The sequence below is a fragment of the Trichosurus vulpecula genome, chromosome 3 (assembly GCF_011100635.1).
Source record: "Trichosurus vulpecula isolate mTriVul1 chromosome 3, mTriVul1.pri, whole genome shotgun sequence".
Taxonomy (NCBI): Eukaryota; Metazoa; Chordata; class Mammalia; order Diprotodontia; family Phalangeridae; genus Trichosurus; species Trichosurus vulpecula.
In genome coordinates this window covers 144,062,261-144,078,917 of record NC_050575.1, presented here as the reverse complement: position 1 = coordinate 144,078,917, position 16,657 = coordinate 144,062,261, and positions in this window count along the sequence as shown.

Here is a 16,657-nt window from a genome sequence, read left to right as displayed (position 1 = left end):
GGAAATCAGGGACTCCAGAAAGCAAAGGTAAGGAAGGAGAGTATTTTAGGCATGGGGAACAGCCAGTGCAAAGGTCAGAGATTAAAGGTGGAGCAAGTAGGCCAGAATGGTTCAACTATATAGAGCATAGAGATAAATGATATGGAAGGAAACTTGAAAAACAGGAAGAGACCAGGTTGAGAAGAGCTTTAAAAGGAAACTAATGCGATAGTCCAGGACAGTCTAGATGAGAGTCTGAATTACAGTGGTTGCTATGTGAGTGAAGAGAAGGGGGCTTGTGTTAAGTCAAGCCAGCAAGTATTAAATGTCTACTATGTGCCAGACATTGTGCTAAACAAAGATGGCACGAAGAAAAGCAAAACAGTTCCTGCTCTCAAGGGACTTACCATTTACTGGGGACATCTATGTATGAACAAGATATAAACAGGATAAATTGAAGATAAACACAGAGAGAAGGCATACACACATGTGTATGTATGTTATACATGTTATATATACACTGTACATGTGTTATACATATATGTGTGTACATATATATCTGTGTTTGAGTTGTAGAAATAGAAACAAGATTTGGCAACTGACTGGATATATGGAGTGAGCATGAGGAGTCAAGGATGACAGCAAAGTTGTGAACTTAGGTGATTTGATGGGTAGTGGTGGCCTCAACAAGGATGGGCTTGGGAGGAAAGATAACCAGTTCTGTTCGGGATATATTGAGTTAGAAATGCTTATAGGAAATCCAGTTAGAAATGTCTAATAGGCAATTTATAGTGCACGACTAGAGCTCAGGAGAGAGACTAGAGCTGTGTGTGTGTGTGTGTGTGTGTGTGTGTGTGTGTGTGTGTGTGCGCGTGCATAGAGATGATAATTGAACCTATGGAAGATGGTATGGTCACCAAGTGAGATAAATACACTTAAACAAACATTATATACCTAGTTTCTATGAACAGAGGATGCAACTAAGAAAAAACAAAAATCAAACAAGACACAGATTGTGCTCCAGGATTTTATAGTCTAGTTGTGGGGGAGCTGTGGGAACTAGCAATGATAGTATCTTATCTCCTAATATGTAAAAGCCCAAGTGACAAAGCTAGGAGGAGGTCTTCCTCTGGCTCACTTCTCAGAGAATTTTGGAAGATTGCACAGAGGAGACACTGAATAGTCACTAATCTCCCAAATAATGCTGGGTTATAATTAGGATTGTGTTAAAAACTCAGTTCCTTTGATGCTTGACAGTGACATTACTGCACATAACATCTCTCTTTAATTGCCTCAAGTGAAAAAAAATCATGTAAAAGATAAAGAAGCCAGATCCATTTTGCAATAATCAGGCACAGTTGTCTCCACAGCATCCAGTCTACTGGGGTCTAATCACTGAAGCCACAATTATGTGTATTACACAGTGGGATGTCAGAGCTATTCATTCCTGTCATACTCCAGGCTATGTGAGATTTAAAAGCAAGGTGGCTGAGTGGAGTAGCCACCAATCAGTTTGCAAAAGCCTGAAGCGAGATCTGGTGAATGGAGCTGAAAACTGGTATGGAGGAGCAAAAGGGGGCAAGAACTTTGCCTGAGGAGACTTACCTCCATTAAAAGGATACAGATCAAACAATGAAGAGGAGAGGAGGAGAAGATCCCAGGGAGCTCCCACAGGGTACATATTTGCAAATAAAAATTTATAGGGCAGTTGTATTTTCTGTATTTAGAATAAAGGAGAATGCTTTATTTTGAAATGCCCTAAACCTCACCTTCCAATCCTCGCTCTTCACTTAGATCACAGATTGTAAAACTGGAAAGACAGCAGGCTCTATTTGAATGAAATAGCTCCTGTAGTTGCTAATTGCCTGGTATATTTCTTTTGAAAGTGTTGTTTCTGAAAAAACAAATCTGAACTTTCATTAAATCCCAGCTAAGATGGACTCTCTGAAGAGTCGCCTATGTCCAACCACAAAGGACACACAAACGCTTGAGAAGAGTGAGCCTGATTCTGACTGTAATAACCAAGCCCCATTCCAGAGGGTTATTGGCTATAGCCTTGTAAGTCACTCAATGGTATGTGCATCCCATGAGGTAAAATTTACCTCTGAAAGTTCTTGCCCTAGAAAGCTGAACTACCAACCCCATAAATCTCTCTCACAACTAAATTCAGATATGGCCTCAGGTGATAAATATTAAGGGCCGACTATGTGCCAGACACTGCGCTAAGTGTTAGGATTACAAAGAAAGGGAAAAGGAAAACACAGTCTAATGGGAGAGACAATATGCAAAACAACTGTGTACAATTTACAAGATTACTCAAAAAGTCTAATAGGAGTCTGGGATTTGGAGTCAGAGGACCTGGGTTTGAATCCCCATTCTATTTAGTCCTTGCAGGACCTTGGGAAAGTCATTTAACTTTGCTGGGACTCAGTTTCTCATGTATGGAATGAAAGAATTGGACTAGCTCTAAATCTTACAATCTATGAGAAAATGAGTTTCAAGTCAAACAACCTACACTGTCATGGGCATATGAAGAATTTACTTCCAATACTAGCACTTTACACAGAGGTAGAAAAGCAAAAGAAACTATCCCCAAAACCCAGGTCATCAGCAAAAGTTTTGGAAAACCTACTGGTTTTCCTATGAAAGTGATGATAATTCACACTTATAAAATACCTTATAGTTTATGAAATGTTTTAAAGGGATATATCTTGATGTTAGAATAGAAATGAACGGACTCAGGTATACCTGCTATCTATGTAGATGGAGCAAATAAAGGCAAATTCTTTCCATGTAGCTGTATTTTTCATAATCTGGTACCTTCAACTACAAGTCTTAGTCTCATTGACATTCCAACCCTAGACCAAAGCCCTCACATAATAAATTCCCTGAAGTTAAGTTCAGAAAAGGAATATGAAACTACATTTAAAAAATTTGAAATATAAATTAGATTAAGCACTAACCCTAGGATATTTTCTTTTTTGAGCCTCTCACCAATCCTCTCTTGAATCTAATGAAATCACCTGCAAGATAATAAAAGATTTCATTCTATTCATACCCTAGTTGGAGTTGCCAAAATTAAGCCAACACCTCTCCCTTTTTCAATCACACAGAAACAAAGCCCACCTGATAGCTGAGTCGATAGATTTCAGTGTCAATTACAATTCCATTGTTGTATAAAAAGATGGTCCTTACCACACTTAATGGAGGAAAATCTGGTAAAATCTAAAAATTCCCACTGCCAGGTTGGGGAATTAGTCCCAACTTTATTCAATCACTGGGAAAAGAAGGGACAGGAGCATATGCTACAAGCAATTCCACCATAGTGAGCCGGCCCCAGGGGAAGTAAGGGGAATTTTTGTTGTGATGAAAAATGGTTTGCTAGAAAGACAATGTTCTATTTGCTTTGCTCTGACCAGGAAGGTCAAAAGTCAGCCCAGACTGGTTTTACATGTTTTGATGATATTCAGTGAAGAGCTGACAGTCACAGTTACTCTTTTAATGAAAAAAAAAATGGTATCTTTAATTGTATCTTCACTTGTGCCTGTGAATGTGTGTATTTTCCTTTTGGTTTTGAAGTTACCTGTTAGCCCTGACAACATTACTCCTGTAATGACTTCAGTGAGTGACCTGAAAGCTTTCTTACCCTGAATTCTATGGCTCTTCATAAGACATGCTGATTTTGCCCCTCTGTTTCCTTACTCATGGGCTCTGCTCCAAGTGTGGTCCTATTCCTAACTCCTGGGTGTCAGGTCATCCCTTCCTATGCTCTTGATTCCTAGCAATTAATGTTGTCTACACTTCTTGAAATTCTTACCCACTCTGCTTTCATTTAAGCTCTCCAAATGGGAGATATTTGGACATCCTCATTAAAAAACCCTCAGTCTTTCAGCTGCATTAAAGTCTTTGCTATAGAATAGGTGAATGAATGAAAATGAATGAAAAAGAATCCAATAGAGCTATATGCCAAGCACTATACTGAGCACTGGATAGAAAAATAGAAAGAGGCAAGATAGTCCCTGTTCTCAAGGAGTTCACACTCTAACTGGAAAGGCAATGAATAGAAAAGAGTTTAGCTGCAGGGCAGATAGAAAAGGCCAGAGTCCTTTGAGATAGATCATTGAGTCAGATGACAGCGTCCAGGGGTTTGGAGGGCATATTGGCAGAGTAGATGGTAACCGGCCTAAAGAACTTTGTAGTTGGGTAAAGCCTGGTGGTCCTCCATCTCACCAGAAGACTTGTGGTTGTTGACTTCTGCCTTATTCAGTGATGTAAACAGCTGGGTAACTCTTCCTGCCCAGCCTAGCCGGGCATGAGATTGTAAGATATAAGATATCTAAACCATTTCAAGTAAAAGATTTGTGGGGCACAAATACTTCTAAGAGGTTTTTAGAAAGGCTTGGATCTTTGAGCAGTGTGGGAAGACTAGAAGGAAGCAGGAGTGTTCACAAGCTTTGATGAGAGGAATGAATCATCTCAGAAATGGTCATGGATCAGCAGCAAACACCTTTTTTATGACTCATTAATAATGGAACTTCTGAGACTAATTTCAATTTTTTCAAAATACCTTCCTCACACAGACCCTATGAGCTAGATAGTATATTATCATCTCCATTTTATAGATGAAAAATGCTGAAGCCCAAATGGAATTGACTTACCCAGCATCACACAGCTAGTTAGTAACAGAACTAGGTTTTGAACCCTGATTCTCTGACTTCAAATCCATTGTTCTTTCTGCCACACTATGTTGCCTTGCACAGATGAGAACTGTATCCCACGCAGGGATCTTGAGTTAGTATACAAGACCCCTGGCATTTTAAACTGACTTCACTCTTCTTTCACTGCTTATAAGGCCACTTTTAAAAAGAACTCTCTTCTCTAACTTTCATCAAGAGGGCAAAGAACATGATTATCCATTGAGTATAATTATATGGTTACAGAAACATACAGGTTTGGAGTATTGATTTCCAGGGCTATAGCCTGCACTTTCACACAACTGAGCTACATTCAGGCAACGTGCCAGATGTGGAACATCAGGATTTAATGGCAGCATTTCAGCAACAGCCCCAGAGTTTAGTGCAGTACGGTTATTGAATGCTAATGCACCACAAATAGGAAAACAGAAATGCAGACATGGCTCCTTTTTCAGTAACCTTTTCTTTTGTTGTTCCTTTCTTGAAGATGGAGAACCTGAAAGCAATTAACTGCCCCATGGAAAGACTATCTCATAAAGAAACCCGAGTTGAAAAGAGCCCACAACAACCAAGGCTCTGTTCTCATCACCTTATCAGTCAGCCAAAGGTAAATGAATTTTCTTAGGATATTTTTTTTTAATATTAATAGCACTGTGCATTTATGTGGTTGGTGCCCTTTCCCAAGAAGTACAAAGCATTTTTCAATTTCAGGAAATAATTATGTACATGGGAAGGATATGAACTAAGCCACCATGGGGTAAGCCATCATTTCTGCCTCTCTTGATTTACAAAATGGATTTCAATTTCCTTCTTGAGGGGATGAGGAAGGAAGAGAAAAATCTAATTCATGAAAAAATATATTTTCCCCAAGAAACTTTAAGAAGGGAAAAAAACAAGAAGCAAAAGCAGAACTCCCAATTCAAAAGAAATAAAATGTTAAATGTGGACCAACTGAGGCACCCACTGATCTCCACAGAAACTCCCCCAAAGTGTCTCTTCTGAGGAGCAAAGTCAACCTTTATTTAAGGGCAGTGCTTGGTCCATGACAGAATTCCTCTAGCAGCATCTCTTTTTGTTATTCAGTGGTTTCAGTTGTGTCCAACTCCTCGTGACCCCATTCGAGGTTTTCATGGCAGAGATACTGGAGCAGTTTACCAATTCCTTCTCCAGCTCATTTTACAGATGAGGAGTTGAGTCAAACAGGGTTAAGTGACTTGCCCAGGGTCACACAGCTAGTAAGACTGAGGCCAGATTTGAACTCAGGAAGATGAGTCTTCCTGACTCCAGGCCCAGCACTCTATCTACTGTGCCACCTAGCTGCCCTAGCAGCATCTCTTTAGAGCTTGGCAAATCTCCAGCTTAATGAGATTTATTGCTCTAGCTGACCACTTCTGGGCTCCAGAAATGACAAGGGAGGTTTAGGGAAGTCTGGAGGTTTTAATCTTATGGCCTTGGCTGCTTATCAGATGACCAAATCCTACAGAGATTATGCTTCAGCCATTTCTGCTTCTGGGTAACAGAAAAGCATGTCTGAGTACATCTATCCCTGCGTCTCAGTCCTGGGGAAGTTCAGCCTCCATGGCTCGGATAAAGACTCGAGGTGATGATAATAATGGGAAGCACCAGTACTCTCAACATTTGAGTTTTCAGTAGGCATGGTCACTAATTGCATCTGGCTCAGATTTTTTTTTCCCCAGAAAGGGAACAGATCAAGTGGTTCTGAACAATTTATAATAATTGCCCCCAATTCAGCACAGCCCTCTTCAGTCAAGTAAACAATGATATGTTTTAAAGTACACTTCAGGAGACAGCCAGCCATTTCATTTTAAAAGCATTTATTCAAGAGCCCAGATATATCAAATAGAAAAGAACTTTGATCATCAAATTGACTTCCCATTACCACCATTGCCTGTCCAGTGTTACACAGCCAAGAGCCTCTGGTTTGGAGACCTCTTAATTCCACTACTAATATTAGGAACTTGTTTTGCAAATGCCAATAAGGGAACATTTCCATCTGTGACTCTGTGAGTATGTGCATGTCTGAAATGGGCACATTCACTCTTATTTTCTTTTTTATGAGATTTTGTAAAACTAATAAAATTATATGGGTCCCCGCTTTCTTGGTCATCCTTAGAGAGAGACAGGCATGAGCCACAGGCACTTCCTTCCAGCTGTTTCCTCATAATCAGGCCATAGCAGTTACTGAGCTCATCTTGGATAGATGGAGATCCCAGGACTACATGCCTGGGGCCCCCACCCCCTCCTAGGATCTGGACTTTTATAACCCAAACTGAGAAGCTGCTATTAGCGGCTTAGCCTTGGTGTCTCTGACTGGCGTGAAAGGATGGGAGTAAATGATATCCATTTATTCGCCACTTAGAGTCAACTAAAGCCATCAGAGTGTCTGCTGTGTGCTAGGCACTATTTGGGCTTATAAGGAAGTGCCCTCATACACAAAGGTCTTATCTCTGAGTCTATTACCTTAAAATGTGAGCGGGAGACAAATTTAGATCATAGAATTTAGAGCCGAAAGACATCTCAGAGACCATCTAATATGACCCTGTCATTTTACAGATAAGCAAACTGAGACCCCGAGAAACTAAGGGACTTGCCCCAGAACTCCCAGGTAGAAAGTAATAAGAATAGCTCACACTGACATCTGATCCGCACAACTCTCCACTCCCAGAGCAGGTGCTGTTATTATCCCCATTTTAAAAAGAAGAATCTGAGAGTTAGAAAGTCTAAGTGACAAGAGACATCTAGGTGGTACAGCGAATAGAGCCCTGGGCCTGGAGTCAAGAAGATCTGAGTTCAAATTTGGATTCAGATACTTACCTGGGAATTCTTTAACTCCTCATCTCTGGTGTCCTTTACGTCTCCACTGAAATCTCATCTTTTAACATAGTAGAAGGAAGCCTTTACAGGAAGCCCTTCCCCAGCCCACCCCCAATTCTAGTGCCTTTTTATCCAGTATATATACCTTTCGTGTATGAATTTGTTTGCTTGCTGTCTCCCCCTTCAGACTGTGAGCTCCTTGAGGATAGAGCCTGTCTTTTGTCTCTTTTTGTATCCCTAGCACTTAGCACAGTAGTTGGCAAAGAATAGGTGCTTAATAAATGTTTATTAACTGAGGACCAGGAGCAGTGTGACCCTGGGCACTAAGTCACCATCTGCCTCATTTTTCTCGATTGTAAAATGAGGAAGATGGTGATAACACCTACCTCCCAGGATCAAATGAGATTAACATAAACACTTAGTCCAGTACTTGGCATAAAATAGGCTTGTTTTCTTTTTTGTCCAAGTTCACCCATCTAGTACATATTCAAGGCAGATTTGATCTCAGGTCTCCCTGGCTCCAGGTCCAGAGATCTATCCACTGTTATCACCTAGCTGCTGGACCAAAGGAACTTATATTTTAATGGAAGAAGTCCACACAGGTAAGATAGATAAAAAAGGAAGGGATAGGAAAAAGTGCCCACATGGGGCATGGTGGAAAACTCCAGCAAAGCAAAAGAAGGGATAGCAGAGGAGTGAAGGAGAAAGCATAAATGGCCTGGGCACCTCAAAAAATGGACACTCCAGAAGGAACCCACCAATTGGAGAAGGAGGCCAAAATGGTGGGGCATCTTCCACAGTGAGAAGAACGTTTGGTTCTAGGTTCCCATAAAAGAAAAAAAGTCAGACTTCTTCTCTAGTACAAATGGAGGGCCAGAAAATTGTATGCAGATTTTTCCAGATTGTGGGGGGCATGACGTTCCTAACTCCAGTGATGTGGAAGGGATAACTGTACAGGCCATTAATTTTGGAGGGGGAAAAGCAGGGCAATTGGGGTTAAATGACTTGCCCAAGGTCACACAGCTAGTGTCAAGTGTCTGAGGCCAGATTTGAACTCAGGTCCTCCTGACTCCAAGTCCGGTCCTCTACTCACTGTGTCACCTAGCTGCCCCCAGGCCATTAATTTTTTTTTAATTTAAATTTATTTATTTGACATATTTAGTTTTCAGCATTGATTTTCACAATAGTTTGAATTACAAATTTTCTCCCCATTTCTACCCTCCCCCCCACTCCAAGATGGCGTATATTCTGGTTGCCCTGTTCCCCAGCCCTCCCCTCTATCACCCCCCTCCCCTCTCATCTCCTTTTCCCTTCCTTTCTTGTAGGGTAAGATAAATTTCTACGCCCCATTCAGGCCATTAATTTTGAAGCTAGTAGAAGACCTTATATTTATTCCTATTCATTTTTATCCTATTAGATTCAATCCATCCTTTGAGCCATCAAAGATTTCTTCAGGTGATGATTCTGTCATCCAATGTATTAACTCTTTCCAGATGTAGATCACCAATAGACTTGATAAGCTTGTCATCTACATTTTCATCTGAGTCTTTGCTAATTAAATCTAGTAAACAAAATTGGGGGTGGGGGGCACAGTAGATAGAGCAATGGTCCTAGAGTCAGAAGCACCTGAGTTCAAATCCAGCCTCAGACACTTACTAGCTGTGTGACCGTGGGCAAGTCACTTAACCCAAATTGCCTCAAAAAAAAAAAAATTCAAACAAACAGAATGGGGACAAAGACAGCAGGCAGTGTGGGCTTACCGGCGGATCTGGAGTCAATACCTTGGTTTGAACATAGGCTCTGCTATTTCCTACCCTTCTGACCTTGGAAAAGTCATTCAACCTCTCTTGGCTTCAGTTTCCTCATCTGTAATCAAGGGGGTTGAGAGAGATCTTTTGAGATCTTTTCCAACTCCAAATCTACAATCTCATGATAGATCCTTTAGGCCTGTTACTAGAGACTGAAAAAGGGTTCAACACCCAATACAGTGCTTCACAAATGGCAGATACTCAATAAATATTTGTTAGTTGATTGAAATATAAGCCCCCTGACATCAGCTGCTCAAAATGGGCCCCCATGGTGGAATCCTCAGGGGCCAGAAGATCCCATAGAGATTTCCAAGAGCCATGATTAAAGGCAATCAGTTGTGTAGGGGAAACTTTCTCAGCTGGAAAGCAATGGGAGAAAACTCCATTTTTAATGTAACCAAAGGCAACATTCAAATTCTTATTTGTACCATCATGAAGCTGAGCATCAGAAATAATATGTGTCTGACATGGCCAGATCACTTCAGTACCATGAGGCCTATAAGTAAGGTAACAGTCAATCAACAAACATTAATCTGGTATGTGCCAGACCTGTCAATACAAGTACAAAGAATGAAATGATCTCTGCTCAGAAGACACATTCTAATGGGGGGTGGAGCTACAGTGAACAATTAACAATATTTATATACATATACATATATACATATATTTACATATATCTCACATATATACATGTATATATGGACAGACATATAGCATAAATATAAAATGAATAAATGCAAATTTATACAAAGTTGAATTCAATGTAGTTTGAGAGGGCAGGTACTAACATTTAGGGGATCAGTAAAATCTTCATGCAGAAGATGGTTCATAGGCTGCATCTTAAAGGAAGAAAAGGATTCTGAGTCAGAGGTCAGGAAGGAGTGTATGAGGGACAAGCAGTGGAAAGGCATGGCGGTGGGAGATGATGTGACTTGTGTGTGAGGAACAAAGGGAAGTCCAGTTTAGCTGGTCTGAAGGGTATGAGAGGCACAGTAATGTCCAATGGAGTGAAGTAGGGCCATATGCTTGCTCCTATGCTTTTTAGTGTGATGTTTTCAGCCCTATTATCCAATGCCTTCAATGAGGATGAACAAGGTATCGAGGTCAGCTACCACAATGATGGTAAATTATTTAACTTGAAAAGGCTACAGGCCAAGACTAAAGTGGCAGGACAGTTGGTGCATGGTTTTCTGTTTGCCAGTAATTGTGCACTCAAAGCAGCCTCTGAGGCTGAGATGCAACAAAGTGGGGATCTATTCTCTGCTACTTGTGCTAATTTTGACCTAACTATTTAACACCATGAAAACACAGGTGCTCCATCAGCCAGCATCACAACACCCATACATGGAACCATTGGTTACAGCAAATGGAGAAGTTTTGAATGCTGTGGATAAGTTCACTTACCTTGGCAGTATACTTTCCAGGGATATATACGTTGATAATGAGGTTGATACATGCAGTGCCAGAGCTAGCTCAGTGTTTCTGAGGCTCTGAAGGAAAGTTTGGGAGAGAAATATTAGACTGACCACCAAAGTGAAGGTCTACAGAGCTATTGTGTTGTCCTCATTATTGTATGCCTGTGAAACCCGGACAGTATGCCAGCGCCATGCCAGGAAACTGAATCGCTTCCATTTGAATTGTCTTAGGAAGATTCTGAAAATTGCCTGGCAGGCTACGATACCAGACACTGAGGTTCTTTCTCAAACTAAACTGCCAAGCATCAAACTACTGCAGAGTGCCACTCTGATGGGCTGGCCACGTTGTTCAAAGGCAAAATGTACTCTTGCCTAAAAGACTATTTTATGGAGAACTCACACAGGGCAAGCGTTCACATGGTGGTCAGAAGAAGTGATACAAGGACACTCTCAAGGTCTCTCTTAAGAACTTTGGAATTGATTGTGTGACATGGGAGACACTAGGATAGGACTGCTGTGAGAAATGGTGGAAGCAGTTTTGTTTCACAGAGTTGAAAGTTTCTCCTCCCTATCCCACCCCACCCCCATCCCCCACCCCCCTACCCTCACCCCACCCCCAGCTTTAGCAGAATGTAAGTCAAGTGACTGGTTCTAATCAGAGTTGTGATCTAGGCAGCTTCTGATCTGGTGAAAGGTTAGAAGCTTGTACCCATGCTTAACGAGCCATTTGAGGAGAGCATGACGTAGGCAGTCAGGAGGTTGCATCTAACCAGAGAAGAGTCAGGTGGGAGATTTGACTTGGGAGTCAATAAAAGGACTGGTATTTGTCTGAGTCCTTGTACTCTCCTGTACTCCGTTCAGGGGATGTACCCATTTATTCAGTCTGAATAAATTTAATTAAAACCTTCCTGGCTTCCTAACGAGTATTGTTTATTCCTAGACTGCGGGAGTACATTTATAACAACTGCTCATTATGGGATGCCTTCATCAGAAAACAAAGCAGAATTGAAGTAGCTCAAAAGAAACTCAAGATGGGCAAATTTAGAGAATCCACCCCAAATGGTCACATGGACTATTTGTGCCTGACCTATGGTAGAGCATTCCGAGCTCATATTGGTCTGATCAGCCACAGTCAGAGACATTGTAATGTGACTCTAACATAGTGATGTCATTTTGGTCCTCCTCAAGAATGACGGACAACAACCAACCAAGAGCATGTGGAGGTTGAGGGAATAGCGGTTTTGCCCTGGCCACTGCCTCTCCCAAGATCAGGAGGAGTCCTCGGCTCAAAGATAGATTTTTGTTTGGCCCCCAAATTCTTCCGCTTCTATTTTCTTTATTTGGATCAGACTCATCATAAGAAGGCTCCATTCTGTCTTTGAGATCAGCAGAAGGAAATCATAACCTCACATTCACCTTTTTCCTCAATGTTGATAGAGAGCTGCCTTATTCTAGGAAGAGGCCTGTCAGTTATACGTGTGAGGGCCAGAAGAGCCCTCCAGGTCTGAATGCAGATCAAAGCAGACTATTTTCTTTTTTTGTTTTGCTTTGTTTTGTGTTTTTCTCATGGTTCCTCCTATTCATTCTAATTCTTCTATACAACATGACAAATGTGAAAATACGTTTAATAGGAATGTATATGTAGAGCCTATAGAATGCATGCTATCTTGGGGAGGGGGAAGGGAGGAAGGGGGAGAAAATTTAAAACTTGTAGAAGTAAATATTGAAAACTAAAAATAAATCAATTCACTTATTATTAAAAAAAAGAAAAAGAAGAAGAGCCCTCCAGATAACAGGAATGCAGAACAGCCAGAAAGTGGCTGAAGGGGCCAGTATTTTCTTGCAGGGGGTGACTGCTTTTTTAATTTGGTAACCTTATTCAAAGACAGCATGATGATGGAAAATGCATTAGATGCTTCTCCTTCTACTCTAATTCACTATGTGACTTTGTTTTGTTTTGTTTTTTGGAGGGTGTTAAGGCAGGGCAATTGGGGTTAAGTGACTTGCCTAAGGTCACACAGCTAGTAAGTGTTTCAAGTGTCCGAACTCAGGTCCTCCTGACTCCAGGGCTAGTGCCTCCTAGCTGCCCCCTCACTGTGTGATTTTGAACAATTAACTTTACCTCCCAGGGCCTCAGGTTTTCTGCCTTTGAAATGTTAAAAGGCAGCACATAATGGAGGGATTAGATCCATTAGGAGGGTCAGGAAGTCATCTCAAGCCTGGACTCCAGCATGGGACAATTAGAGATTCAATCCCCCTCACAAGCACTGTGAGAGGGATGTGGGAAAGCTAAAAGGTGGACTTTACCAAAATGTCCAGAAGAACTAAAAGTACAGTCAACAGATTTTATCTTGGAAGCATCGATGACAGAGATAAAAGAACATTTCAAAAGACTTTCTTTGGAGTGTCTAAATTGGGATCAGCTATCGCTACATCACCAGAAAATGGCTAGAAAAAGAAAAATGGCCCAAAATGACTTTGTACCTTCCGTCACTGTGCAGTGAAGTTCTCAATACCAAACCTAACGATCAGAAAATATTGCAGAGCCAGAATGAGATTTCTGACTGCACAGAGATGGTGATGAATGAACCACAAGGATCAGAAAAGCAGCTGTAGGCTTTTATAAAGACAGTAACAAAGTTCTTTAATAAACCATCAGTGCCACTTGGAAAAAGGACTGCCCAGCAATTGGAAGACTCACCAGTTTAAACACTGCTCAAACCTCATGCCTGGGCAGTTTAGGTAGTACAGTGAATAGAGTGCTCGGTCTGGGGGCAGGAAGACTCATCTTCCTGAGTTCAAATCAGGCCTTAGACACTTACTGGCTGTATGACCCTGGGCAAGTCACTTAACCCTGTCTGCCTCAACTTCCTCATCTGCAAAATGAGTTGGAGAAGGAAATGGTAAAACCACTCTAGTGTCTTTGCCAAGAAAACCCCAAATGAAGTCACAGTTAGTCAGACATGGACTCGACTGAACAACAGCAAATCTCCCCCACAAAAATAATCTCTTACACACTGAGATTCAGCTAATGACAATAATACATGCATGTCCTTCAAATTATCATTCACATGGAGGCTGAAGAGCTGTTTCCTTTAATGGGGGTGGGGCTACAAAGTAATGTGAATGGTTTATTTTTAACTGATGTCAGCACTTAACCACTCTAATATTCATTTGCAAATTTATCTCTGGATGCTTTACACAGAATCCACTGATGGATTCCTTTGCTCAGGACATTTTTGGAAATGTAATTCAGAAGTGATGACACATTTCTTTAAAATTATCCTCAGTGGCAGTGAATCTTCATTCGTAAAGGATAGAATTCATATTTCCCCTTGAAATGACAAGTTATTGAAATCTGGTGAAAAAAATTGGTAATCTGCCCATTTGGCATTAAAAATGAGGCATGACTATAAAGTAATGGTGTGTAGACATTTTTATATAGCTCTGAAGGAACTTCCAAAAATGTTTGGATTAATGACATCACTAAAGTAGATTAACAAGGTAATTATTTTGAAAAATAATTACTTTAAAATTTTGTCATTGTTCAGTTGCTTGTCAATCATGTCTATGGTGAGCCTGTTCGGGGTTTTCTTGGCAAAAATACTGGAGTGGTTTGTCATTTTCTTCTCCAGCTCATTTTACATTTGAAGAAACTGAGGCAAACTGGGTTAAGTGACTTGCCCAAGGTCACACAGCTAGTAAGTGTCTAAGGTCATATTTGAATTCAGGGAAATAAGTCTTCCCGGCTCCAGGCCCAGCATTCTATCCATTGTGCCACTCAGCTGCCTAACCTCATTATATTAGTCCCCATGTACATGAATACCTTCTTCTTCAGCATCCGATGTGTCCTAATATTCGTTATATACTCAATACCCAGGGTATATAGAAGGGACACAGATATTTGGTTTTGTTTTCGAAAACAACACGCAATAAAATTGCTTATGGCTGAAAAAAGAAAAATGAAAAAAAAAAGTTAAATGCCTGCCGCTGAGATTTACTGATTAAGATCAATGGCCTCCTTCATAAGATCTTCCCCACCATCTTTGTTATTTAACTCATGTCTATTAAATCATCATCTACCCTGTGACCTCTCCTCACATTTCCATCTCTACTCTACTCCCTCTTTTCCTTCTCCAACCCTATCTGCTTCTGCCATATCCCTCTTCTGTGCTCTCTCAAACTGTGCTCTATTAATTATAGCTTCCAAACCTCTTCTCTTCACACTCTTTCCGTCATCTGTTATCAGTGGAAACCAGGATTTTTCCCTGAAATCGCCTCTTTCAATTCTGTTCAGTATTGGCTCTTTTTCTCAGGCCCTGCTTCCTGACAAATTGGGCTAGGCAGAGGAATCCACGTCCTCCCTGCTCCCTGCTGCCACTTCCTGCCACTGTCTCTGCTACCATCACTTTGCAACCTCTCCTCCTCCGAGGTTCATTTCATCCATTTCCATCATCCTATTCAGAGCATCATCCTCCCTTCTTTGTCACAGTTCAGTGCCTGATCACAGTCTTTCTCTCTATCCCAAACCTTCCCTTTCCTTGAAGATTCCAATATTTGTGTGTATATCCCTTTGCAAAATCTTGACCTCCAAGTTCATCTACCTCCCTAATTCCTATGGCCTACATCTCCACTCTACCTAAATCACCTACAGGGATGGACATATCTTAAGCCTCACCATCATCTATCATCAAAACTCTTCTCCTTCCATGACCTTGAACTCTGGGACTCATCTCTATTATCATCATACCCTCCTGTCTTCCATCTCTCCCTTTGCCTCATCCTTTCTGTTCCTATTCTTTGTTCTTGCCCTCAATCTATCACTAGTCTGCCAGTTCATCATCCCTATTCTGATTTCACTTTTTTCCTGTGACTCATAATAAATCAGTTAAACCAGGAGTGGGGAACCTGCAGCCTGGAGGCCACATGTGGCTCTCTAGGTCCTCAAGTGCAGCCCTTTGACTGAATCCAAATTAATTAATTAATTAATCCAAATTAATTAATAAAAGGATTTGTTCTGTAAAACTTGGACTCGGTCAAAAGGCTGAACCCGAGGACCTAGAAGGCCACATGTGGCCTCGAGGCCACAGATTCCCACCCTTGAGTTAAACTATGCACTTTGGATTCCTTTTCCCCACTGTTCCACTGATATAAAAAATCCTGCTAGTTCTCTCACTTGAGTCGTTCCCCTCATTTGCCATTTCTGCTTCCATTAAAAGATGTCAGTATATCAGTTACACACATATATGTGTGTATTTACATATATATATTTACATATATATACACACATATATATACATATATACATATATATATATATCAGTTAGTTGGTCAATAAACATTTATCAAGTACCTACTATGTGCCAGGCACTCTGCTAAGTGCTTGAGATACAAAGAAAAACAAAAGACAGTTCCTGCTTTCAAGTACTTTATAGTTTAATGGGAGAGACAACACACAAACAATCACACATAAACAAGCTTTATACAGGAGAATTTGGAGATAATCTACAAAGAAACTAGACTTCAGGAGGATTGGGAAAGATTTCCTGTAGAAAGTGGGATTTTAACTGGGACTTAAAGCAAGCCAGGGAAGCCAGGAGGCAGAGATGAGGAGGGGGAACATTCCAGACATTTAGACACAGTCAGTGAAAATGCCTGTAGTTGTGAGGTGGAGATTCTAATTAGAGGGACAGCAAGAAGGCACGTGTCATTAGATTACGGGGTACTTGGGACAATGATGTAGGGTAGAAAAAGACTGAAAAGGTATGAAGGGGAAAGTTATGAAGGACTTTGAAAGCCAAACAGAGAATTTTAAATTTGACCCTGGAGGTAGAATTTATTGAGTAAGGAAGGGAAGGGAGGGTGACATGGTCAGGCCCGCACTTTAGGAAGATCACTTTGGCACTTGAAGGGAGGATGAACTGGA